Source organism: Rattus norvegicus, chromosome 3 (assembly GCF_036323735.1).
Source record: "Rattus norvegicus strain BN/NHsdMcwi chromosome 3, GRCr8, whole genome shotgun sequence".
Lineage (NCBI taxonomy): Eukaryota > Metazoa > Chordata > Mammalia > Rodentia > Muridae > Rattus > Rattus norvegicus.
In genome coordinates this window covers 165392081-165416475 of record NC_086021.1, presented here as the reverse complement: position 1 = coordinate 165416475, position 24395 = coordinate 165392081, and the positions used below count along the sequence as shown (strand labels likewise).

The 24395-nt window shown below is 50.7% G+C and overlaps 1 protein-coding gene across 5 annotated transcripts in view; it reads right to left on the bottom strand.

Annotated features, from left to right (window-relative positions):
• Epb41l1 (erythrocyte membrane protein band 4.1-like 1) overlaps window positions 1-24395 on the bottom strand; it is a 123527-nt gene that overhangs the window by 96346 nt on the left and 2786 nt on the right. For 4 of the 5 annotated variants that reach the window (XM_063284435.1, XM_017592007.3, XM_017592006.3 and 1 more), the window contains exon 2: window positions 10184-10235. The exons of the other annotated variant lie outside the window; for it this stretch is intronic. The gene's annotated coding sequence lies outside the window, so the exon portion shown is untranslated. The remainder of the gene's footprint in view (window positions 1-10183; window positions 10236-24395) is intronic. 5 annotated transcript variants of the gene reach the window in all.

Genomic DNA, 24395 nt, shown 5'->3' with positions numbered 1-24395 from the left:
TACGCAGAGAAACCCTGTTTCAACAAACAGACAAATGAATAGGGCCAGAGCAAGACTTGTAAGTGAGGGGAACAACCTATAAAGAGGTCCTGAGATGAGAATTTGCTACATGAACAAAGTCCCCTGTGGCTCAGTTAAGTAACCAATGGGGAGAAATATTGGGGGGGATCCCCTTTCCTCAGAGCTTTCATGGGAGGTTTAGAATTTATTCTAAAAACAAAAGAGATGGTGAAGTGTCCAGGTTTGTGTTTTATAAGTCTTCCCTCTGGCTGCCACATGGATAGGTGTCAGGGTGTAATGTGTACAAAGTAACAATATGGTACCAGCACAGGGGAATGCTGGGTAAATACAAGTTTCCGTTTCCTCCTGTCTTTAACAGGCTCCTCATCCCTGGCCAGGCCAGGAATATCGTCTTCTTCTTCTTTTTTTTTTTTTTTAATATATTATTTATTTAATGTATGTGAGGATACTGTAGCTGTCTTCAGACACACCAGAAGAGGGCATCAGATCCCATTACAGATGGTTGTGAGCCACCATGTGGTTCCTGGGAATTGAACTCAGGACCTCTGGAAGAGCAGTCAATTCTCTTAACCACTTAGCCATCCCTCCAGCCCCAAATATCGTCTTCTAATCCCCATTTCTTCTTCCAACCTATACATGTCAAACCCAAATTTTCTGAGGACAGGAGAGGCAATCTGTATACTCTTCCTTGTCAGAGAAACTGTGGTCCAGGGAGGGGGCCCAGCTTACTTGGGGACTGCAGCCGAGATGAGCTGTTCTCCCCTCCCCCTAAACTGCCCACTGGGTTGTTGACTGCAGATCAAGACCTGGCACCCATGAGAATGCTGGGAAAGCCAGGCTCTTGGCAATCTTGAGCTGGGTAAGTGAGTAGGGGTGGGGCCTAGGGAGAGCCCTCCCACCCTGTACACAGAGCGCTTTTGAGAGGGCAACAGGACTAAAAGAAGCTACTTCCCAAAGACACTTAATGCTCACTAGGACATTAGCTAATCCTACAATCTGCCGGAAGCCAGTGAGATATGAAGCCTTTGTTGTCTTATTGGAAACCTCGGACCATCAAACACTTCACAGCTTGTCCAAGACCAGAGAGAGGCAAGGCAAAGCTCTAGCTAGAATAACAGAATGACAAGATCACTGAGGCCAAAGGCACACAGATGAGGAAACTCACCTCCAAAAAAATGACTAGACTTACCCACAGTGATGGGGCTGAGGAAGTGCCCAGCCCCGGTGGAGAAGGTAGCTGAGGGGAGGTTGGGATCGGGGGTTGTGGGGGGGGGGGTGTCAAGGGCAGGGCAGCATTGCTTCCTCTGGCCTGGCCTGCCCCAGCCACAACCTCCAATTGCCCACGGGTGTGGTGAAACCTGCCAAACCGGTCCCGTTGTCAGGGCCAAAGCCCAGATCAGCAGGAGCAGGTAAGGCAGCAGACAGCAGGAGCCTGGGACCGGAAAGACAGAGAGGCTCCTCCCAATCTGCCAGCCCAGCCCCAAGGTCTTTCACTGCCTGGGGTCAGGTTGGTGCTCACCTCACCGCTGAGCTTCCTAACACTGGAATGCTGTGTATCAGGACTAACCAGGGCCGCCCTCCATGCCCCTCCCCTTGGGACAGTCAACCTACTGTCTAGCTGTGTCACTATGCAGGAAAGCAGAGGTTCGTCTGACAAACAAGACAGAAGGCAGGGAAGGTGGTAAAATGACAGGAACCACCCGAGAGCCTATGGAACCAAGAAGCCCCTGCTAGGCAAGAAAGGCTTTGTTAAAAGGCTGGGCTCCTGTGAACATGTGTGTCTCACAGATTCGAGGGGCCGTCTCCCATCTCAACCCAAATCTTCATACAGAAGATTGAGAAGACCTGAGACAAGCATTGACTGGTCTAAGGTCACACACCAAGACCATGGCAGAGATGGGACCACAGCCTAAGACTGACTTCCCAGGACTCCCCAACTCTCACAGGAGAGGTATTTTTCTAAATTCAAAAATCGCCCTTCGCACCACAGAACCAAGAGACCCCTTCCTCACTATCCCTGGAAGCTCTATTCATTTTACCACCCAGGCCTTGCCAGTCCCTGAGGGTTACTGCTGTACAAAAATACCATCCACAGCTGGCTTTGCGCCTCCCGCTTCCAAAGACTAGGATGTCTGAGATCAAGGTGGCAGCAGATGTAGTGTCTGCTAAGAACTCTACTTTCTGGCACTTTCTGGCACCTTCCAGCATGTCCCCACATGACAGAAGAACAGGCAGGCTCTCCAGGATCTTTCCTAAGAGCAGGCAAGCATGCTGTTCACAGGGGAGGAGACTTCACCCTCAAAAGCCCCACCTTAAAACCAGCACCCAGAGGTACCATGCCAGCACTTGACTCCTGGGGACATAAATACAGCATGTTTACTCATTCGATCACTTCCTACACTCCGGCATACAGGACGCTCACGTGTGGTAAAAGCTCAAGGAACATGCGTGCGTGTGACTTAAAGCTCAGCGAAGGAGCAGCCGGAGACGGGGTCCTTTCCTAGGCACAGCTATGGGGTTTGGAGTGGGAAAGCAGGAAGCAGATAAGAAGAAGTTTGAATCTAGGTGTTGAAAGATACCTCACTAGGAAACAAACAGAGACACCCTGGGCTCAGAGCTCCCAAGGTCCAGGAAAGCCGGCTGCCCCAACCACACTGAACTTCCGGCCTGTGTGTGCTTCTGTTCTGTGGTACTCACTCACTCTCCAACATTCACAGGGTGAAAACCACCCTGCCCTGTGGAGCTCCCACTGGCAGGTCCCTTAGCCCCTTGACAGGAGTTTTCAAGGCAGGGAGACCCAAGCTGAAACCATGAGGAGCCACTGTACAACGGAGATGCTGCAGCCTCCCGGTTCCCTTAAGGACTGACTCTTCAGAAAGGCATGGACCGTGATGGATTGGCACTTGATCTGTGAACTGCCAAGTGCCAAACACATGAAATTACAAACAATAGCACGGCCATCACTGGCCTCACTGGCCCCCCCAGATCCTCATATCTAAATATCAATCACCATCACGGTTCTAACTACACAGTAGTATGACTCACTCACTGTGCGCCAGGCACAGTATTAAAGAGAGGCAGCACAAGAAGGAGTAGTTCAGAGAGAGGGAGAGAGGGAGAGAGAGCGAGAGAGCCAGAGCGAAAGGAGGCAACAAGCTAGACACGGGTGAAGACAGAATAAGTCAGAGAATGAGAAGGCTCCAGAAGATTACAAAAGATTGCCAGAGTTAGTATGAGGCCAAGCACAGCAATTCAGTCAGAAACTAAGAGAAGCCAGATTGAATTAGTCAGTTTGGAGAAGAGTTTGAGTCAGAACAGCCGAGTTGAACCAGCCAGCCAGAGTTCAGAAAGAGCTAAAAAGGGTGAGCTTATTCAGCAGTGAGTCTCAGAGGCTTACTAGGTCTAGGTAAGATTGATCAGAGGCTGGAAGCCTCCAGGACTGGGCTTAGGTTAACAGACTGAGGCTGTAAGCCTTGGAGACTGACAACTGCATCAGGTAAATAGTAGTTTTACAGTTGCCTATGCTCTCACGGAAGTGAAGATCACCGACTCCATTTCACAGATGCGCCAATTAAGGCACAGAGGGAAAAAGCATCTCACAGAAACTCCCAGTAGCAGAATGAGGTCCCCACTCAGGCCTGAGTCTGGATGGAGCACAAGGTCCATAATCCACTGCTCAAGAAGCAGCACACCAATTCGTTGAAGTAACTCCCTCAAGCATGATGTATCTCTGAGTTAATGTGGTCACCTCACTGACTCTTGCAATAGTAACTACTAGAAAGGGGACACAACTGGGTAGGTGGGGCCAGTCCCCTGTTCACCAGACCCGCCACGTGGCTACGCTTTCTCTCCGTTCAGGCCCAGTTAGCTGTCTTCCTCCTGGGCAGTAGTTACCTTGCTCTCCTCAAGTCTGGGTTCCCACATGGGTACTCACAGTCCCTGTGTGCACCTCCCAGCACCAAGCACATTATCTCAGTTGTTTGTCAGAAGTCTCCAGACTACTGGAAGAAAGAGACGGCTGTTCGTGTTAAATGGCACATCTCCAGTGGCTGTGCAAATGGTAGAAAAAGCATTCAGTCAAGCCTTACTGAAGCAAAGGTTAAATGGTGGTTGGTGGTGGGGAGGAATCTATGCTAGCTCTATAAAACTCAAATTCCATGGCTCCAGATGAGCCATTTCATCTTCCGTGGCCTCCATTTCTTTACCTGTTAAATGGGGACTGTGCTTCTTGCCCTTTCTTCTCTCAAGGCTGCCGTGAGGAACAGATGTACTTTACAAGATGTGAGGCCCATTAATGCATTTACTCAACAAATTTGCTGAGCCCTAACATGTGAGGTGCCCCAATCCAGACGAATCTTTTTCTTTTTTTAAAAAAAGACATATTTATTTTGTGTGCATGAGTGCTTTGCTCGAATGTCTGTATGTGTGCTGTGGGCATGCCTGGTGCCCTCAGAGGCCAGAAGAAGGCACTGGGTCCCCTGGAACTGGAGCTACGGATAGTTGTGAGCCACCATATGGGTATAGGGTTCTAACCAGGGACCTACACAAGAGCAGTAGTGTTCTTGAGTACTGAGCCATCTCTCCGGCACCCCAGTTATTCCTTTTCATGAGAGGGGGGGGGTCATTCACCTGCCACAAAGCTTATCACTTTAAAACATAAAACTTAAAGGCTTTTAGTGCATTTGCAGAGATGCACAGCCATCACCAGTAATCCCAGGATCCCAGCAAGAGACCCTCACGCTCTCAGAAGCCCAAACCTCTGGTTTGGGTTCATATCAGGTACCACTTTTGTGGAAAACCCCAAAGCTTCACAGAAGAATTTCTCTGGGACCAAAGTGGAGCACACAGCAAACATCCAACACACACTGTCTCAGAGAGTATACACCCTTCCACTTAGAGAGTCTTGGGCTTCCCTGGGGAAAAAGCCCATTCCCAGTCAGCCCAAGCCCAGCCTATTCCCAGCTGTGCCTCTCTCTAGTTACAGAAGGGCAGCAGCTGTACGGATCCTAGCCTCATGTTCCCCCCAACTCCTTGGGGAGCAGGCTAGAACCTATGCTTCCAGAATCTCACAGAAGGAACCACCACCACCACCATCAAATGGTCACCCTTGTTCAGCTTGTCAGAAGGAAGCCCAGTCTTGTAACATCAGCTAAGATGGGCCAAGCAGAGGGTTAGGGTTGAAGATGGAGCTGAAAATACAGAAGGCTTTATGCTGCAGATCTCAGGAAGCCTGGGTGACTCTGGACTGAAGGCATGACGGACACCTATAAACACACACACACACACACACACACACACACACACACGCACGCACGCACGCACGCACGCACGCACGCACACGCACACACGCTCGCACACACTGACCTGGATCTAGAAGGGAGTGCTGGCAGTTGGGAGGAATGAGAAGACCCTGGAAGCTCCCGTAGGTGTCAGCACCAGGCAATGGGAAGAAAGAGCCTCACCCTATATCTTGAAGTCTAGCGCTGCTCCCCTAGGGGTGTGTCCTTGGAGAAGTCATTCACCTTCTCTGAGCCTCTGTTAGGCTGTCCACAAAAAGGGACAATTAGGGCCTGGGGATGTGGCTCACCTGGTATGTGTTATGGCCTGAGTTCAATCCCCGGCGCTACACAAACCAGGGGTGGCAGTGCATGCCTGAAATTCCAGCACTCGGAATGTATACAGAGGAGGGTCAGAGGTTCAAGGTCATCCTGAATTCTACGATGATTTCAAGGCCAGCCTGGGTTATCCAGGAGACCCTGTCCCCAAACAAAAACAAACGAAACAAAACAATACTTCCCTTCCTGTTCCTCATGTATTTCAGGATCATGGTGGGAAAGTCAGAGAAAGGGGGGAAGAGGGAGAGAGAGAGATGAGGGACTGAAAACTCTTTAGTGGGAAGTGTCAAGTACTTCCGTTCTAGGCCTCACGTGAGCCAGAGGAGCGCTGGAGCAACCAAGGACTGCAGAGACTTGGAGTCACAGAAGGAATGCTGGAGGTCGGAGCCTCATCTGGGGACCGTTCCTCCAAACAGCCCAGGCAAGGGGTGACCTACTACTGCAGAGGAACAAGGCTGGGGAGAGAGGCAGGCATCCTTGCTGTGTCTCCCATAAGTCTGTCCCTCCTTCAGAAGACGACACAGCCACCTCCCACGTGACAAAGACGTATTACTGTTTGCCTTTGAGCTTCAGGATCCTCATCTTCAAAATGGGGCAGCAGTGACCCAACATGCACCAAGTCCCACTCAGTAAGTGTGACTGTCACTAAAAGCAAACTCAGCCCTCAGTTCTCCTTCATCCCAGAGACACTTTAGAGACCAAGCCCAGGCCTGGTCTCTATGATCCAGGGTCAGGGACACCTGCTTCAGCCTGGCGTCCAGGGTGAGGCTAGGGATCCCTCTCTCCAGCAAGGCTACCAGAAGCCACCCAGGCTCTGGGTTCGGAACTCTGGGCAGTGCACCAAAGGCAGATACTTTCCCTCCATCCACCACAAGGAGGAATGAAGGAAGGCTGATTCTAATGCCTTCTAATGAGCATGTTCTGAGGGTTCACCATGCAGGCCTCCCCGTATCTGGAGGGAGGGGAAGCAACTGGGTATCTCTTTCACACTACTGAATAAATCAAAATGGGAGGGGCCCTTTTGGTGGGGGCAGAAAACACAGCTGGCCACCACTTCTGCCTGCAGCTCTCCAGGGTGGGGGGGGCGGGGGGGACCTGCTTCTCCCTCCCCTGCGACCCCCGGCACTGCTCAGGGCTTCCCCTTCTTACAGAGAGCCCTCCTGAATCAAACATTCAGATCCCAGCTCCATTCCACTGGCTCCAAGGCCCCCCTCCCCCCCCCCACCGCCACTTCCCTGATCTCTCCTCTAAATTTCCATTGTGCTTTGCCTGTCCCTCTCCATGGCAATTTGCACACTGTGACACAGTGACAGCTGCACACCTTCATCTCGCTCTGGAGGACACAGGGATGACAGTTGCTTTAGCAAAGGCTCTGAAACCCAGCAGACAGGAACTGAACAGCTTTGTGGTTTCTCGGCTCCTTGACCCTGAGTCAGCCCCTCTCCCCTCCGCACGTTACCTCTGGCCCATGGGACAAGAACAGTACCTCCTCTACTGATGGGCTGGTGTGATTTGGTGAGAATCTATGTGATAAGATATGGGATCTTGGGTTGGGGATTTAGCTCAGTGGTAGAGCGCTTGCCTAGGAAGTGCAAGGCCCTGGGTTCGGTCCCCAGCTCCGGAAAAAAAAAAAAAAAAAAAAAAGATATGGGATCTTGAAGAAAGCAAAAGCCTAATGATAGGGCTCGGCTCTCTTCACTTCGCAAACTGCCAGACAGACAGATCTGCGTGGTGACAGACCGTGGAACCTCTGCAGAAAGTCAGAACAGTACAGCCTGGGTCTGGGTTGCCTCTGCAGGTCGTGAACCTTGACATTGGCAACACGTATGTAAGCAGGAGCATGGGGGCTACTTGGCAGGATGAGGGGATTGGAGTGTGGGCTCTGAAGCCAGGCTCCGAGGGCCTGAATCCCCATGTGTAGACTTCGCTATGCCTCTGTTTCTGCTGCTGTGCAGGGGTTTGAGGAAAGTGCTTACCAAAGGATGGTCGTGGGGATAACGCACGCCAAACAGCGGGGCCTGAAAGCTGGCCTCTATATTGACTGGGCCTCTGCTTTCTTCAGGGCTTTCTGTTGGACGTGGCCCCTCATCTAATTATCAACAGATCAGTAGAGGAGGGTCCAGCATAGCATCGTTTGCTATAGGAAATAATCTGGGGGAGTGGCTGACCCAGGGCCACATGCAGAGGGCAACAGAGTCATAAGACTGCTGCTATCGCTGTTGCCGTTTCTATGCCCAGCAGAAAAGAGGGGCAACTTTACCCCCTACAGGCTATGAACTGTTCATCTTCCTATAACCAGGACTCTACAAAAAAACCCTAATGTGTTCCAGGGGTGCCTGTCCGACAATCACCATCGCCTTGGTCTGGTGGTAGCCTCACCCCTCCAGTAGACACATGGGCGGGAACCTGACCTATGCCAGGCAGCACAAACTACCCCTGTCTTACAAGGCTGGGACCAATCAAGAGTCTTTCTCTTGACAGACCCTACAAGAACAACAGTCCATTCTCTATGTTTGGACAACTGAGCTGAGGTCCGGGACAGCCTCGGTGAATTTATGGAGAGTTAGCCTGATTCTTCACACACACACACACACACACACACACACACACACACACACACACACACACACACACTGTCCTATGATCAACCGAGAGCAGGCCTGTGCCCTCTGTTGTGGAAATCGCCCCTGTGCATTTGGGTCCAGCCTCTCCCATCTGGAAACAACAAATTCAGCACGTCCACATTGCTACCACAATGCTCATCCACATTGTAACCAATGTGGAGCAGAGACCCAGAAGAGGAAAGTAACGGGGTCACAGCCTCGAAGTAAGTATACCGGACTTAACTTGTGTGCCTGTGGCCTCCGCTACAGCAGGCTACCTGCAACAACCCCTCTCATATTCCCTGGCTCCCTCAGTAAACAGAGAGTGAGTGACTAATGCCCATGCTCTCTTCTTTCTCTACCCTGAGTCCTGCAGAGTCGCTTGCCTATGAGCCTGGTTCCTGGAAGGGCTTGAGGAACATGAGGAATAAATGCTTTAACAGAAATCTCTACCTCCCCTTACTGTGCCCCCACCTCCCCATGCTCACAGGAGCTTGCCCAAACGTCAGGGAACTGCTGGGCAGACCCCCTCCCGGGAACTCCTAAACCACCTCCCCTGTCCTGGCTGCTCTCTGGCTGTGGACAGAGAATTCCTTGTTTCCAGTGCTTCCTGCCCAGAGATCTCCGTGGAGCCCCGAGTGCTGGCAGGAAAGAGCCAAATCGCTCCTCTTACATGGAGTTAAAACCACCCCTGCCCCCACTGCTCAGGGATAACTCTGAGCTCAGAGCTCCAGCTCTGTCACCCATTCTACCTGCACCAGCCTGGCTCAACACCATCGCCAGCGCCTCCCCCCACAGCCCCTGACCACACGGCGCTCACACACACACACACACACACACACACACACACACACACACACACACACACACACACACAGAGGTACCTCACATCTATCCAAAACTAAACCAGAAGATTCTAGAATAACTTTATGGCCCTCGCAGGCCAACCAACAACCTACAGTGACATCTGCATGTGACTTTGCAGTTTCCCAACCAATGTTGGTTGCTGGCTTTTACCCTTTCTATGACCTTACCCTGCTGCGAGCCAGTAGTATTTTTGTTTTCTCTTTTCTGTTTGTTTATTTCTCTCGTCTTATCTTGCTGTTGTGAACCAGGGCCTGGTTGTGTAACCTTCGTTGGCCTGGAAAATCACCTCGTCATCACTAGTACCAGGTTTACAGTCCTAGTGTCCCTGTGCCTAACTCAGCCAACCGTTTTCAAAACGTCAAGTCAAAACCAAAGAAAGGTCTGCGGTATGGCCTGGCCTGAAGAATTAGCCAAGTCTCTAGTCTTACCTCAACTTCAATAGGGGCTACAACCCACTTAAGTTATCTTGTCTGTTAAGATTCTTTGAGGTTTATTTCCAATGAGTATTTCCCTTAAAAACCTGTCTTTAAAAAAGAAATAGAAAAAAAAGAAAGAAAGAAAGAAAGAAAGAAAGAAAGAAAGAAAGAAAGAAAGAAAGAAAGAGTAAAAAAGAAAGAAAATATTTCCCTGTCAGAAAGTTTAACAAATCTCGTTCATCCTGACCCTGGGTCCCCCAGTGCCTGCCTGGACCATGGCTACACTGGAACATGAGGCTCCATTGCGCTTAGTGATGAGGCTCGGCAGATCCACCCTCTGGCTCATCCAATTAACACCCAGGAGATACTGAGCAAAAGAAAGCAATGGCCCAGAGGCTGCAGATCCAGCTAGATCCGGCTTCCAGTCTGCTGTCTCCATCCTCTGTGGGCCAGCAGCACAGGCAGCACACATATCAACAGAGTGCTTAGTGAAAGAAGACATCACCTTTTCGTCTACAGGGAGAGCACTGTCCCCTTTGTCAGTCTGAGCACAGCCCTGAGGCCTAGGCAGACCCCCATGCTACCCCAGTAGTAACAGAACAATCTAGAACCTGCAGGCTCAACCTCAGCTGAAGCAGGAGATAGCCTGTGGTGCACTCACCCCTCCTCCTCGGCACACTGGCTCCCTGGGGAGGACGTCCTCAGCCAGGCACCTGGAATGAGAAGAGAAGGTTAGCCCCTTCAGCATTCGAGGCTAGCACAGGACAGTCCAAGGAACCTGGGAAGTCACAGAGAGCCAACAGAGAACCAGAGGCCAGGTAGAGAATGCGCAGGGCCATGGAGGCTAAGGTGAGGATGAGCCTTCATTCTGAGGGTGATGGGAACACACAGGCTGGAGAAGAGACCGCAAAGAAGTCAAGAATTAATGAGGTAGAAGGAGCTTAGGCTGGAGCAGCCACACAGGAAGCAAAGCGGGTAGACTGAAGAGTGGGATCCACAGAATTCACAGTGCACTGGGTGGGGTGGAGGAGGGGCAGCGAGGCCCCGCTCATCCAGGCTTCCCTTCACATCAGTGCAGTTGTTTCTAGCACCTAGGAAAAGCGTATCCATCACTGTCTCCCCCTGAGTATTCTGCCTCAGTCTCCCTATCTGTGACATAAATGTGGCTGGGCTTAGGCATCTCCAGGGGTCTTTCAAACATTAGAACTCTGTTTTGGTACAACTCCTTCATCGGCTTTTAAGCCCTTTTCCTTCTTTGAACTCCACCGCAAGCTCGGCTTGGCACACAATAGATGTGCAGTGTAGCGGGAAGGAAAGATGCGCCCTTGGCTCACACACTCGGAAGCCCGTGGAAGTCTCCCGTTTGCACATCATAAGGGACATAGCGATCAGGTGAACAGGAGGAAAACACAGTGGTTTATAGATGTGGGCCCTGGAGTGCTGTGGCAACTCACTTCCCTTCCTAATCTAGAATCCCATCCTCTCTGACAGATGGAGCTCTCGGTAGGATCATCTCCACTAATCCTCTGTTGGTTCTGGAGGCTGACACTGCACTGCATGCCTGCTCTAGAGTAGAGAACCCACACACAAACCAGCTTCCAGAACGCATGAAAATCCTGAGGGCCAGAGTGAACTCCTCCTCCTCTTCCTCTTCTTTCTTTTTTTTTAAAGATTTATTCATTTATTATATATAAATACACTGAAGCTGTCTTAAGACACACCAGAAAAGGGCATCGGATCTCATTACAGATGGTTGTGAGCCACCATGTGGTTGCTGGGATTTGAACTCAGGACCTCTGGAAGAGCAGTCAGTGCTCTTAACCACTGAGCCATCTCTCCAATCCCTCCCTCCTCTTTCTGAGATAGGGTCTCCCTATGTAGCCCTAGCTAACCTGACACTCACTGTGTAGACCAGGCTGGCCCTAAACTCACAGAGATCCACCTACCTCTCCCTCCCTAATATTAAGACTAAAGGTGTGCCCCACAACACAGAGAGAGCTTGGGCCTAGGTTCTTTTTTTTTTAATTAATTTATTGATTGATTGATTTATTTAATGTGCACTAATGTATGTCTGGGTGATGGGGTCAGATCCTGGAGTTACAGATAGTTGTGAGCCTCCATGTGGGTGCTGGGAATTGAACCCAGGTCCTCTGGAAGAACAACCTGCGCTCTTAACCACTGAGCCATCTGTCCAGACCCAGACCCAGGTTCTTAACTACTAGGATGTCTGTACAATATTTTATTGCTACTTTTTGGATAAAGAAAGTGAGGATGAGAGAGGTTCCCAATGACCTGCCAAAGAAGAGGGACTTGAGCACTCCTCCTTGATGAGGAAGTCTGTGGCCCCCTGTGCACCCAGATAGTAGATGATTACAGAGAAAGTCTAGGTTCAGGGCTGGAATAGGGAGCGGTGACATCACGTGGCTGTGGCTGTGTGTGCTGCACGGGCCCCAGAGTACCCACATGTGCAACTAACACCTTAACCTTCAGAGGAAAACAGAAGTCACTGGAAGAACAAAAGCCTCTTTCTTAGATGCCCTCTCTGGAGACAAGAGAGAAGCCACCGTCCTGCCAGGGGTGAGCAGAGGGCTGGATCTAGATAAACAGAAGCACCAACTGGCCACCATCTTGCTACGATCCCAACCTGGTCTTCCCACACCTCCACCCTCCCTTCCCTGCTTCCTTCCTCCTCTGGATCTCCAGCTCCAGGATGGACACAGCTACACTAAACAGCGTCAGGTCTCTCTCAGAGCCTGAAGAGAGAAGTAAACCTGTAGCCACAACATTCCAGAAGCAGAGGCAGGAAGATCACTGCAAGTTCAAGACCAGCCCGTTCTACAAAGCATGGTTTGGGACAGCCAAGGCTAATGAGAACTCTGGTTGTGGGGTGTAAGGGGAGACAGAGAGGACACTACCTGTGGAACACCACTATAGACTATATATAGCCTAGCCTCTAAGTATGTGCAACACACAAACGTGCACACAGATATGTGCATATATATACACACTAATAATACACAAAAAGACACTGTGGGTTGGGGATTTAGCTCAGTGGTAGAGCGCTTGCCTAGGAAGCGCAAGGCCCTGGGTTCGGTCCCCAGCTCTGAAAAAAAAAAAAAAAACCAAAAAAAAAAAAAAAGACACTGTGCTGGTTGGCTTTTTGTCGATGCGGTACAGCTAGGGTCATCTGGGAAGACGGAATGTCAGTTAAGGAACTGTCACCATCAGGCTGGCCTGTAGGCAAGTCTATGAGGCATTTTCTTGATTAATGATTGACGTGGGGAGGACCTAACCCACTAACCCACTGTGGGTATCCCAACCCTAGACAGGCAGTCTTGGGTTCTATAAGAAAGCAGGCTGAGCAAACCAGCAAGCAGCGCCCCTCCATGGTTTCTACTTCGGTTCCTGCCTCGAAGTTTCTGCCTCACAGCACTCACAGCTTCTCTCGGGGAAGGAATATGACCTGGGCTGTTTAAGCCAAGTAGACCCTTTCCTCCCCAGTTTTCTTTTGGTTATGGTGTTTATCATCACAATAGAAGGAAAAATCAAGATAACCTGTTACAGGAGATTAATAATATCAATTCTTACCTGCTCCTGTCTCCTATAACAGCCTCAAGGAAGGAGGCCCTCCTGACACTGGCCCCAACATCATGAAAAGAAGGATAGGAAGTCCTGCACTTGTCTATGTAGCTAGGACATTTTCCTTGGGAAGGCCTCTACTTCCTCATCTGGAAAATGGGGGTTTATCTTTGCCTGATCACTGTCATAATGGGGGATCCAAAGAGGTCCCCCAAAGGCAAGCCATTTATTGGGATATCACACAACTGCCCATCCCAGCTCCCATGGCTTCTCTCTGGTCCATTCCTCAGCCAGGCAAATGGTAAAAAAAACAAACAAACCGAGCAGTGGGTGTGTGGCAGTAGCAATATCCTCACACTGGCGACAGCAACCACTGCCAATCTGAATCTTGGTGCCAACTCTGCTGGACGACCCCTGGGATTATTTCTCCAGTGCCACCCGTTTCACTGAGCGATGACAGACCACGCTTCAGCAGAATAAAGTACCCGATGTCTCACGGTGCCGGTGGCATGGCCAAAAACGAGAAGCATTGTCACCCTGGAGGCTGTGAATTATCCAGGGTGGTATCCTTCAGGAAAGCGTTCCTCCAGGGTTGGGGTGTGAGGTAAGGAATGCCAGGCCTGCTCTGTCTCCTCGAATCTCCTCAAATCAGTGCCTCATAGTGTTATTGGAATGTGTCCAATTCAACACTGCCTATAACCACTCTGCCCATGGGCCACCTACACAACATGTAACAGATGTGCAGCTTTATCTTATGTGCGACTCGTAGCAGGAGGAGCAGGGGCTGTCTCTGACTCTGTTGCCTGCCTCTGGATCCCTTTCCCCTAACTGGACTGCCTGTCTAGCCTCCATAGGAGCAGAGACACCTAGTCCTATTGCAACTTGAAATGCCAAGGCCGGTTGATGTCCGTAGGAGGGCTCCCTTCTCTGAGGAGAAAGGTAGTGGGGTCGGGAGGGATGGACAGCAAGAAAGGAGGGAACCTTGACCAAGAAAACACCTCCATAAGATCAGGTTGCAGGCAAGCCTGTAGGACATTTCCTTAATTAGTGACTGATGGGGGAGGGACCAGCTCATTGTGGGTGGGTCCATCCCTGGGCTCTATAACTCATCCTGGGTTCTAGAAGAAAGCAGGCGGAGCAAGCCGAAAGGAGCAAGCCAGTAAGCGGCCCTCCTCCATGGTCTCTGTATCAGCCCCTGCATCAGGTTCCTGCCATGCTTCAGTTCCTGTCCTGACTTCCTGTGATGATGAACAGTGATGGGGAAGTGTGGGCTGAATAAACCCTTTCCTCCCCAAGCTGTTTTGGTTGTGGTGGTTCATCCCAGCAATGGATGCCCAAGACTAGAGAGACATTAAAAAAGATTAAATGTAACCTGTACATGAAATATAAAAAATTGTACAGGAAAGGATAAGGGGTTGGAGATTTAGCTCAGTGGTAGCGCTTGCCTAGGAAGCGCAAGGCCCTGGGTTCAGTCCCCAGCTCCGAAAAAAAGAACCAAAAAAAAAAAAAAAAAAAAGAAAGGATAAAGGGAATGGGGGATTATCTAATCCTTTGAACCCAATATGTAAATTTCAACCGGTAATCAATATATATGATTTAGATAACTTTCGTTCTTTTTTTTTCATGCTAAGCCTTCTAAATCTAGTGTATATTTTCAATACTGAGCTCTTAAAATTGAAAGACTGCATGCACCAATCTAACTTCCCAAATCTTCACTCAAGTTTGTCTACCAGGAAAGGGAGTGTTGGTTTAAATGTCCAGCTAGTAAATAAAATGAAATAGTTAACAGAATTTAAAACTCAGTTCCTTGGCCTCACCAGCCACACTTGGAATGCCCGGTAGCCACACGTGACAGGCTACAGTTGCAGGACCTCTATCTACAGCAGGTCCTTGGGGTGTAAGGCAGCGGCCTCGTTGGCTCTGGCCCACAGCTAAGCCTCAGGGGCACTGCTACACCAGAACAGAATGGTGTCCACTCATTTCACAACCCCTGCTGAGCCCAATATGAACAGCCACCTCTGGGGTCCATCGCATTCAATGTTGGAGATAGAAGGACCAGAGGTCCGAGGATAACAGTGTGGCTCAGAGAGTGGTCATCAGCTTTGACAGGGCCTGATGACCTAGCAGTTTGTGCTGAGTTGCACCTAACACTTGTCAGGGGCCTGCCCCAGGCTCTGCCTCTAGAGAAGAAATAAGTCTTTGCCCAATTCTCAAGGAGGCCTGCTTTTCCAGTGTAGGGTCGAGGAAGGGCCTGGAACAAGAAACCAGGTAAAGAGGCTAGAGGGGAAGGTGAGCTTAGAGAGGCACACTACACGGCTGCCTTCAGTGGAGTCCCTGTAGACTACAGGGCAGAGGATATAGGCCATTCTGACCTCTTCCTGGTCTCTCCTCACTGAAGCCAGCTCACTACACTGACTTCCTGCATTCTGGGTGGGTCCCCTGGGCTAGGAACTCTCAAATTCCCCAGCCTTCCCAAGAGTCTTTGGACTAGGACCAGGGTTCATACTTACCTCCCTGGGTCACCTCTGCTGGAGGCAGGGGGAAAGGTCCAAGTGGCAGGCTGGCCCTGGGAAGGAGGAGGTCCAGAGACAGACCTCACAGTAGGGAAAAGGTAGCAGGCACAGGCCAGAAAAAACCTAGGTGGCTCCACCCTTCTCCTGGGGAGCAAGGCCAGCACAGCCCCCTCCAGCCAGCCCAGAGGGGTGAAACTCAGCAGCCATTAGGTTTAACAATTAACTCTGGTTCTCAGTTCAGCAGAAGGTAAACCCAGCAAAAAATCCTACCCAGAGCTAAGAAGCCCTGGAAATTAGTCGGGCGGCTAAGAGAGGGAGGGGGCTGTCTCTGTTAGTATGGCTCTCTCCATGAAGTCAGAGGCAATGTCTGATGCACACTTGGTGGTTAATCGATAAGTTTTTTTAATAAGCAAATAAAGAGTAGAGGTCAAATGGAATAAAACAGCCCTGGTCGGGTGGGCAGACTGGCAGCAGGGGTAACGAACACTCTCTTGGGCTGGGTATCCCTTGACCCCTTTGATGTCACAAATCCTAGGACAGCTCCCACGGAGGACATGCCAGGAGCATGGTTTTGAAACCTTCAGTCCCAGTGGCCATTCCTGATCTAATCGTCCAGTCATGACCTTGGGAGTCCTGACTCCTTGTAAGTAGCAGAGGTGAGATCCCACCATGCACCAGGCAGGACAGGGCCAAGCCTGCACTGCTTGCTATAGTGGCTCTGCTGTTTTCCACAGCTCTGGCTGCTTGGCAATGACCTCCTCTCCTAAGGCCCACCCCTTGACTTCCCCCACATCTCAACGTGCCTCCAGCTCCCACCTAACCAGCCCTTTCTCCTTTTCCGGGAGGAAGGCCCAGAATGACGATGGCTCCAGCCCACACATCCCACTCACCTGGATCCCATACCCCTGGCAACAGATGGCTCCCAACCCAAAACCCATCAGCATTCCAGTTCTCCTTGGATTTCTGGCACCCGCCTCACCCTTCTCCCAACTCCTAACAGACCTAGATCCAATCCCCCCACAGGCTCAGGAGCCATTTCCCAAAAGGCTCTCAGCAGTGGGCCTCGGTTTCCCATCTGTCTAATGGGGCGTTAGAAGAGTAGACCTTTTCTCCTGCTGGTTCTCTGGTCTTTGGAGAGCCTGACATTGCTGGGGTCATCTTCCACTTTAAATTCAGGTGGAACAAGGGGTTCAAATCCTGATCTTGCCCAGGTATCCAGGCAGCTCTGCAAAGGCCTAGAACTGAAGACCACTTCAGGTCTTACAACCTGAGGGAGGAGCTAGGTACCACTTCTGCTAAGCAACCTTCCCTGGCTCATTACCAACTAAACCCCGCTTCCAGCCCTGCTTCCCAATCCCCTTCCTGCTCCCCCTGCTCTCAGCAGAGGCACGGAGAGCCGTCAGTCCTACAGAGTCCTGGCAAAATGAAGCTTGCCACTCTCCCTCCTCCAGAGGCCCGCCCCCACACACCCACAGAATCCGGGACTATATGTTTCCATTCTGTTCCTTCCTTCATATAAACATGGGAACCGCCCCGCCCCACCCCAGACCCCACCATCCCCACCCCCACGATGCACAGGAAGTGCCTGCCTCCAGACTCCTGCTACACCACCTCATGCCTTTCCAGCCTAGCGGCACCTCCGGTCACTGGTCACTACAGCCCACTGTTTCGCTTCTTCAGCCACATCTCTGCTAGACGCCAGCTCCTTGTGCTAGAGTCTCACGGCCCTACATGACCAAAGACCCCAAAGACCTCAGATCTTCTGTAAAGACTTCAATCTCTTTCACTCTAGCCATGAGAAAATCCTTTATTTGCTGAAGCAGTAAAGGCAATAATCACTCATTTAAAAAGCATGGTGTATATCCGTGTGTGTATTGGGCATTTATTCTCTGCCGTGCTTTCCAGGCACTGCACATGGAGCTTCAGTTGTATCTCCACGCCCCCATTTCTACTTCTTTGTGTTGGGTTTGTTTTGCTTGTGTGTGTGTGTGTGTGTGTGTGTGTGTGTGTGTGTGTGTGTGTCTGTGTAGGGGGGATGATATAAGATTTCTATATGGTCCATGTTGGCTTCAAATGCACAATCCTCCTGCCTCAGTAGGACAAGTGCTGGAATTACAGGTGTGTACCCACTCCCACACCCAGCCTGATCCCTTTGTTTTAACCTGAGAAAACCTGAGCCGACGCAGAGAGTGGAAATGATTTATCCAAAGTCACACAGCCTGAAAATGGAGGCAATCAGGAGTGGAATTTAAGTCCCTAGCTGCTGCCCTGCTTGGCCTCTCTCCAACCCACAAATAAAGGAGGAGCTATGTGAGAAGTCCTGGCCAGCCAGTGACTGATGTGGGCCACAGGGGTTTCAAAGAAACCAGCCCAGCTCAAGGCTGCAGGCAGCTCTCTCTACCAATAAAACCTCTAGGTCTGGATTAAGCACCTGCTCTGTAAACAGCCCTGTGCAGGGGCCTGGGGACATGAGACTCCTCAGTAGTAAAAGAGACCTGACACCTCTCAGATAAAGCTAAGACCCAGCAGAACTTGGCCTAGAAGGGAATAGATACGGCTCTGTGGGAACGTAGAGGAGGTAAAGAAAACCTCACTGTGAGGTGGAGGAGGGCCTGGGAGGGCTTTATGGGCCAGAGGTTGGCATGGAAACAGAGCCCTGAAAAAGACGTACGGAACTTTGACAGGCAAGGCTGGCATTCTTGGCAGGAAGAAACAGAGGAGCGAGGGCAAAGAAGAACACGGGTGAGCACTGGGCGTGCCCCGAGAGCCTCCGGAAAGGAGTTCTACTCACCCTCCACTTGGCACGAGTCCAGGTATCCAGGGAGCCCTGCAGAGAAACCACCTTGAACTTGCCCAGACCCACAGGCACCTGCCGCACTTCTGGTGAGTGGGCATGGGTGAGGGAGACTGAGTGGGGACCTGCCCGCCCAGACATGTGGTTTGACACGTGGGAGGGGACGGGAGGAACCTGGATCCTGGCTCTGTCCATTCTCAGGAGACAGTGATGCTGAGGACAGGTCAGGGCAGGTGACACAGAGGCCCAAAAGGAGAAGAGCAGAGCCCACAGACTGAGCAGCAGGAGACATGACTTACAGAAGCACAGATCAAAGCTGCATGGACAGTTGCTATTATCCTGCTCAGCCCCCACTTTACATGGGAAAACTGAGGTTCAGAGAGAGGAGGGGACTGACCCACAGTCAGTTGGCACCTTCATGGCAAAACTAGCCAGCAGAGTACCAAGACACTAGGCAGAAACAGTCTCTCTACATGGCCCCGCCATTCGCTCCCTGATGACCCCTCTCTAGACCTTATTTTTAGTGCTATAACAATCCTGAAGCTAAGGCACAGTGGCTCCACCTGTTATCCTAGCAGCTGAGAGGCTGAGGCAGGAGAAATGCCGCAAGTTCCAGGTCAACATATAGTATGTATGAGTACACTGCAGCTGTCTTCAGACACACCAGAAGAGGGCATCAGATCTCATTACAGATGGTTGTGGTTGCTGGGAATTGAACTCAGGACCTCAGGAAGAGCAGTCGGGGCTCTTAACCACTGAGCCATCTCTCCAGCCCTAATCAGGAAATCCTTAAACGTAAGTCCCCACGCCCCTTCTGCAGACAACTAACTGATTTGCAGACAGTGAGTTGCTTAAACTAGAAGACTCAACCTCTATGAGATGTTAAGGTTGGTAGTGGTAAGATAACTAGGAAAAAAACAAAGGAAGCCAGGTGTGACAGCTCATGCTTTTAATCCCAGCACTCAGAGGACAGAGGCAGGAGGATCTCTGTGAGTCTGACGCCAGTCTATGTAGCAAGTTCCAGAACAGCCAAGGCCACACAATGAGACATTCTCTCAGAAATAAATAGATAGATAAGTTAAAGATGAAATCAAAGGACCTTCAAACCTGTCCTGTCACTTTCCTCTGATGTCATATCTCTCCCAAAGTTGGGCGGGCTGCTGCCCAGAACAAGGCGTCAGGTGTGGCCAGCCCTGGGTCCTGAAGCCCCTGACACTGTGGCAAAGCACAGGCTTGGAGTCTCTGCTCTTAGAATTTGAACAAACATATGCAACTCTGTGGCCCTAAATGTTCTAAGCGCCCCAAGAAAGACTCAAAGGGACCTGTGGGCTTTGACCTAATCAAGACTTAAACCCCAGCTGTGCCTCTTGCTGACTGAGCCCTGGGTAGGCCCTGGGCCTGTTATTTAGCTTCCTCTGATGTGACAGGGATTATAGTCTGTGTCCCTGGGTAGTGGCAAGAATGAAGAGACTGAAGTCCCCAGAAGCGCTTAGCACAGCACCTGGTGTGACGGAGAAGCCAATGTGACCGTAAGTGACAGCAGAGATTTCTAAGTCACCCCAGTGAGCCTGTGACAACCCCAGCCTTCTAATTCTAGGTAGCCCCAAGTCAGTCACCTGAAGTGGCTCTGCAGACTTTATCTTTAGACCTTTAATCTCAAGAGAAGGAGAGGGAGAATGGAGGGAGCGAGAGAAAACCCAGAGGAAGAAGGAAGAGGGAAGAATGAGGTGGGGCAGCTTGGGGCAAAGATGACTTAACTGGAAACTGCCAACCCTCCCCTCAACCCCTTTCCCAAGCCTATCAAGGCCTGCAGGGGAGCACCAGCCTGTTAATGGGGTAGTGGAGCCGTAGGTGCCTGCAAGTCCCGGTTCCCACACTGTGCAGAAGCCTCCTCCCCTTCCTTCCGCTGGAGCCCATAGACAGTTACCACCAGGCTGGCAACAAAAAACCTACCAGGTCAGTCAGACAGATACTGTTTGCTCACTCGGACCCAAGGGGCCTCTTTCTTTTCTGTTTAAATGTTTATGTATGAGTGTATGCCTGCCATGTGCGTGCCTGCCATGTGCATGCCCGGTGACCCAGGAAGCCAGAAGAGGGTATTGGATCTCAGAACTGGAGTTAGAGGTAGAAATGAAGCCACCGTGTGGGTGCTCTGCAAGTCCACTCTTACCACTGAGCCACCTCTTCAGACCTCGAGGCCTCCCAGCTGGATCCCCACCTCTGTCTAAGGCAGAGCTCTCCTCAGGCACCTACGTCCCCTTAATCCTGCTTCTGGAATGGAAACTGCAACTGGGGAAATCGCACTGTTCGGAAGCCACAGATAAGGTATTGCAATTGCGAAGGACAGCTTCAGGATGTCACATCTGTCTTAGTCTAAGTCTCCCTTCCCGGACTCACAAAGTCAGCCAGAGGATTCGTGTCCGTGGTTTCCACAGTTCTGAGCCTGATATTAACACTTCATGCAAAGCCTCTACCTCAGGGAGAAGGAGAGGCCCTCCCTGGGAGAAGAGTGGGCTGGGCTCTGTTGAGGTGCAACGGATGTGGCAATGGCCAAGGATTATTATGATGATGAAGGTTATAATTAAAAAAAAAAATCACAGCAACAAACCCTTAAGCAATTCACAAAAGGCGTCCTCACCATCTCCTGGGATTTGAAAGCTGGCAGGATTGGTCTAGATTCTAGACCAATTCTAGACTCCAGAAGATGATTCTTCACGTCTGAAAATGTAGCAAGGTTAAGTCACTTAGCTACTCGGTGCAGGGGAGCCCCAGAGGGAGTAATAATTGAGTCCCGTGTACCACCTCAATGAATGTGCGTGTAACTTCATCCCGACCAGGGTTCGCTGTACCACTGTCTCGGTTTCATAGAGGAAAGAACTAAGACTGGGAAAAGGTAACTAACCCACCCTAAGGCTCAGGGCCACTCCATTCAGAGCCTAAATTTGGAGCTGAGCTTAAAGACTCTCAGACCTATGCTATACTCTTTCCTATCTCCTGTGGGTTGAGTAGTGAGTGACACCCACCCCTTTCCCATCTCAACTAAGCAGAACCTCAGAATATGGCCTTATTTGGAAATAGGGTCTTTGCAGATGCGAATAGTTAAATTAAAATGAGGACACAGAAGATTAAGACAGGTCCTAAACCTTAAAAGAAAGGAACCACAAAGACAGGGAGAAAGTCACTTGACACACAGGGAGAAAGTCAGACGGTGACAGGAACAGACCAGTCAAGGCCACCACTGCTGTCCTCCTCCAGAAGCCAGAAGGGACCAGGGAGCACACTTCTGGAAGCATTGGATACCACTTGGCTGAGAGTGGATGTTAGGATTGCAGAACTGAGAGAGTGTAGGTCTGCAGCTGTGAGCTCCCTGGACTGTGGCCTCAGGAAGGAAGGCAACACACTTCAGGAAGGCAACCCTTTAGCAGACCCAGAATCAAGCATTCGTGGAGCTAAGAGGGTCTCAAAGCCCATGAGAGAGAGGTCAGTCCATTCTCTGGGTCACTTGACTTTTGGACACACACACACACACACACACACACACACACACACAGAGAGAGAGAGGGAGAGAGACAGAGACAGAGACAGAGACAGAGAGAGAGACAGACAGAGACACAGAGAGAGACAGAGAGACAGAGAGAGACAGACAGACAGACACAGAGAGACAGAGAGAGACAGAGAGAGAGAGAGACAGACAGACAGACAGAGACAGAGAGACAGAGACAGAGAGAGAGACAGAGAGAGAGAGGCAGACAGGTAGACAGAAAGCTAGAGAGCTGACAACTTCCACTGAGTTTGATCAAGCCCAGCCCTACCTGTCTAGTTCCACAACCCTCCCTCTCTACCTTAAGTCAGGAGCTCCCACCACCTGGAGAGTGGTTTTTGAAATGCAAATCCAATCTTACCCCCGGCCAGTTTAATTCTCTTCCCTAGTCTCCAGCTAGACTAGGTCAAGCTCTTCCACAGCTGTGGAGGCTCTCTGCCACTTCCAGTTCTTTAGCCACTCACTCTGCCTCTCCCACCCTCCAGCTTTTACTTCAGCCACACGGAACTCTTTGGGATAATAAGCCACATTGGCCTGGCACATACTGGTCCAACAAGACCATATATATCAAACCCAAACGCCGGTCTTTTCCTTCCCCGTGAAGCTTTTCTTCCCTGAGCAACCGCACCTCCCCACCTTGTGTTTCATCATCACGGTGCTAAGGCATCCTTACAGATAGACTGCCATCCCCGGGTGGGCTGTGAACCTTGTTGTACTCATTTCTCTGTCTGCAGGCCCAGGGCCCAACACAAAGGCATTCAAGCAGGCTGAACGGAACTGTGCAGTAGCCACAGGAATAACAACAGCTAACATTTACCAAATGTTTACTCCAGGCCCACATTGTGCAGACTGCTCCATATACGGGGTCTCATTTAACTCTCAAATCAACCCTGGGAAGCCGAGACTCGTCTTGGTTCATTTTACAGGTAAAGAGATATGACATAGGAAGAAATGGAGTCACTCTCTCAGCTACGCCCGACGGGCTTCAGTGCCAGGAACCATCTGATTCAGTAATCAACTATGACTTGGAAACATTAAACGTATGATCCCAGAAAAACACAATCCCTACAGTTTAAGTTGGAGAGTGTTCTGAGTAGCATGGTGAAGCCCTCTTTTTTCCTGCTTGGTTCTGTTTAAAACATGAATCATTCCTTGTCCCGCACCATCTGCCCTGTATCTGCTGCCTACCAGTCAGTCAGTCAATAGGCACCTCGGTTAGCAGGCCGACTGTGGCACTGGGATCTTCACTCACATGCCCAACCCTTACTCTACACAGTAGCAGCGTTCCCAATGCATGCTAATTAGTGACATAAGCAATGTGGGTACACCAGAGAAGTCACAAAGCGCTCCCTCGAAGTGAAAAGATAAAAGTTCTCAACTCAATGTGAAAACAACATGGTACGCATATGGTTAGTACTCTTCACTTTTAGACTCCCATAGGGAGTCTTGGACTAGATCCTCACTGGCCAGGAGGAACTGCCATGCTGACAGCATTCACCCCAACACCTCATGCAAAAGAGGAAAGCGAGGTGTACAGTCACACCCCAGACCTTTAGATTCCTCACTCATTCTCGGCCCAGACGCATGGGATCGTATTCCAGGAGGCCTCAGAGCACAAGCAAGGCTATGTCTCCCACAAGCTTTCCCCTGCCTTCCCCAGGCAGAGCCATAGCAGCTGGGGGAGTGGGGGGGGGGGGCACACAGTGAGAGCCAAGTCTGCAGTCAAGAGACTGGAGTGAAAAAGGTGGCCTTCCTAGAACCGCCCCCCCCCCCCAGGTCCTGCTTGGATTGGTAAACCATCAAAGCTTCAGGAGAAACTTAAGAAAGGGCATCGCTTAGCGTCATGTCCTAACCTAAATGTATTTACGTTTTTTTAACGTACATTGGTGCTTTGCCTGCATGTGTGAGGGTGTCCGATCCCATGGAACAGGAGCTGAGTTTCAGACAGTTGTGAGCTTCAGACAGTTGTGAGCTGCCGTGTGGGTGCCGGGAGCTGAACCCGGGTCCTCTGGAAGAGCAGCCGGTGCCATTGACCTCTGAGCCATCTCTCCAGCCCCTTGTCTCGTACTTTAGACTTTAATTCATGTGACAGGCTTATAGAACACGAATCGAAAGCCAGAAACTCCGAGACACTAGAATGATGAACAAGCAAGTCCCCGCCCAGGTGGCACTTACAGCCGAGCTGAGGGAGACAATCAGGCAACTAAAAGTTCAAGTGTAATTACACACGCTTCCAAACCCTGGGAGAGCTGCGAGCTCTGAAAATGTATAAGGGGAGATACTCACCCAACCTAGGGAGTTGGCCAAGCCCTGCGCCCTCCCCCAAAAGACACTATCAAGTGGGAGTCTGAGGAAACCGGGGAATGATTTGCTAAACAGAGGGGCCTGAAGACACAAAAGTCCCAGAGTCAAGTGTGCAAGGGCTGGCTCATACCTGCCTTCCTGT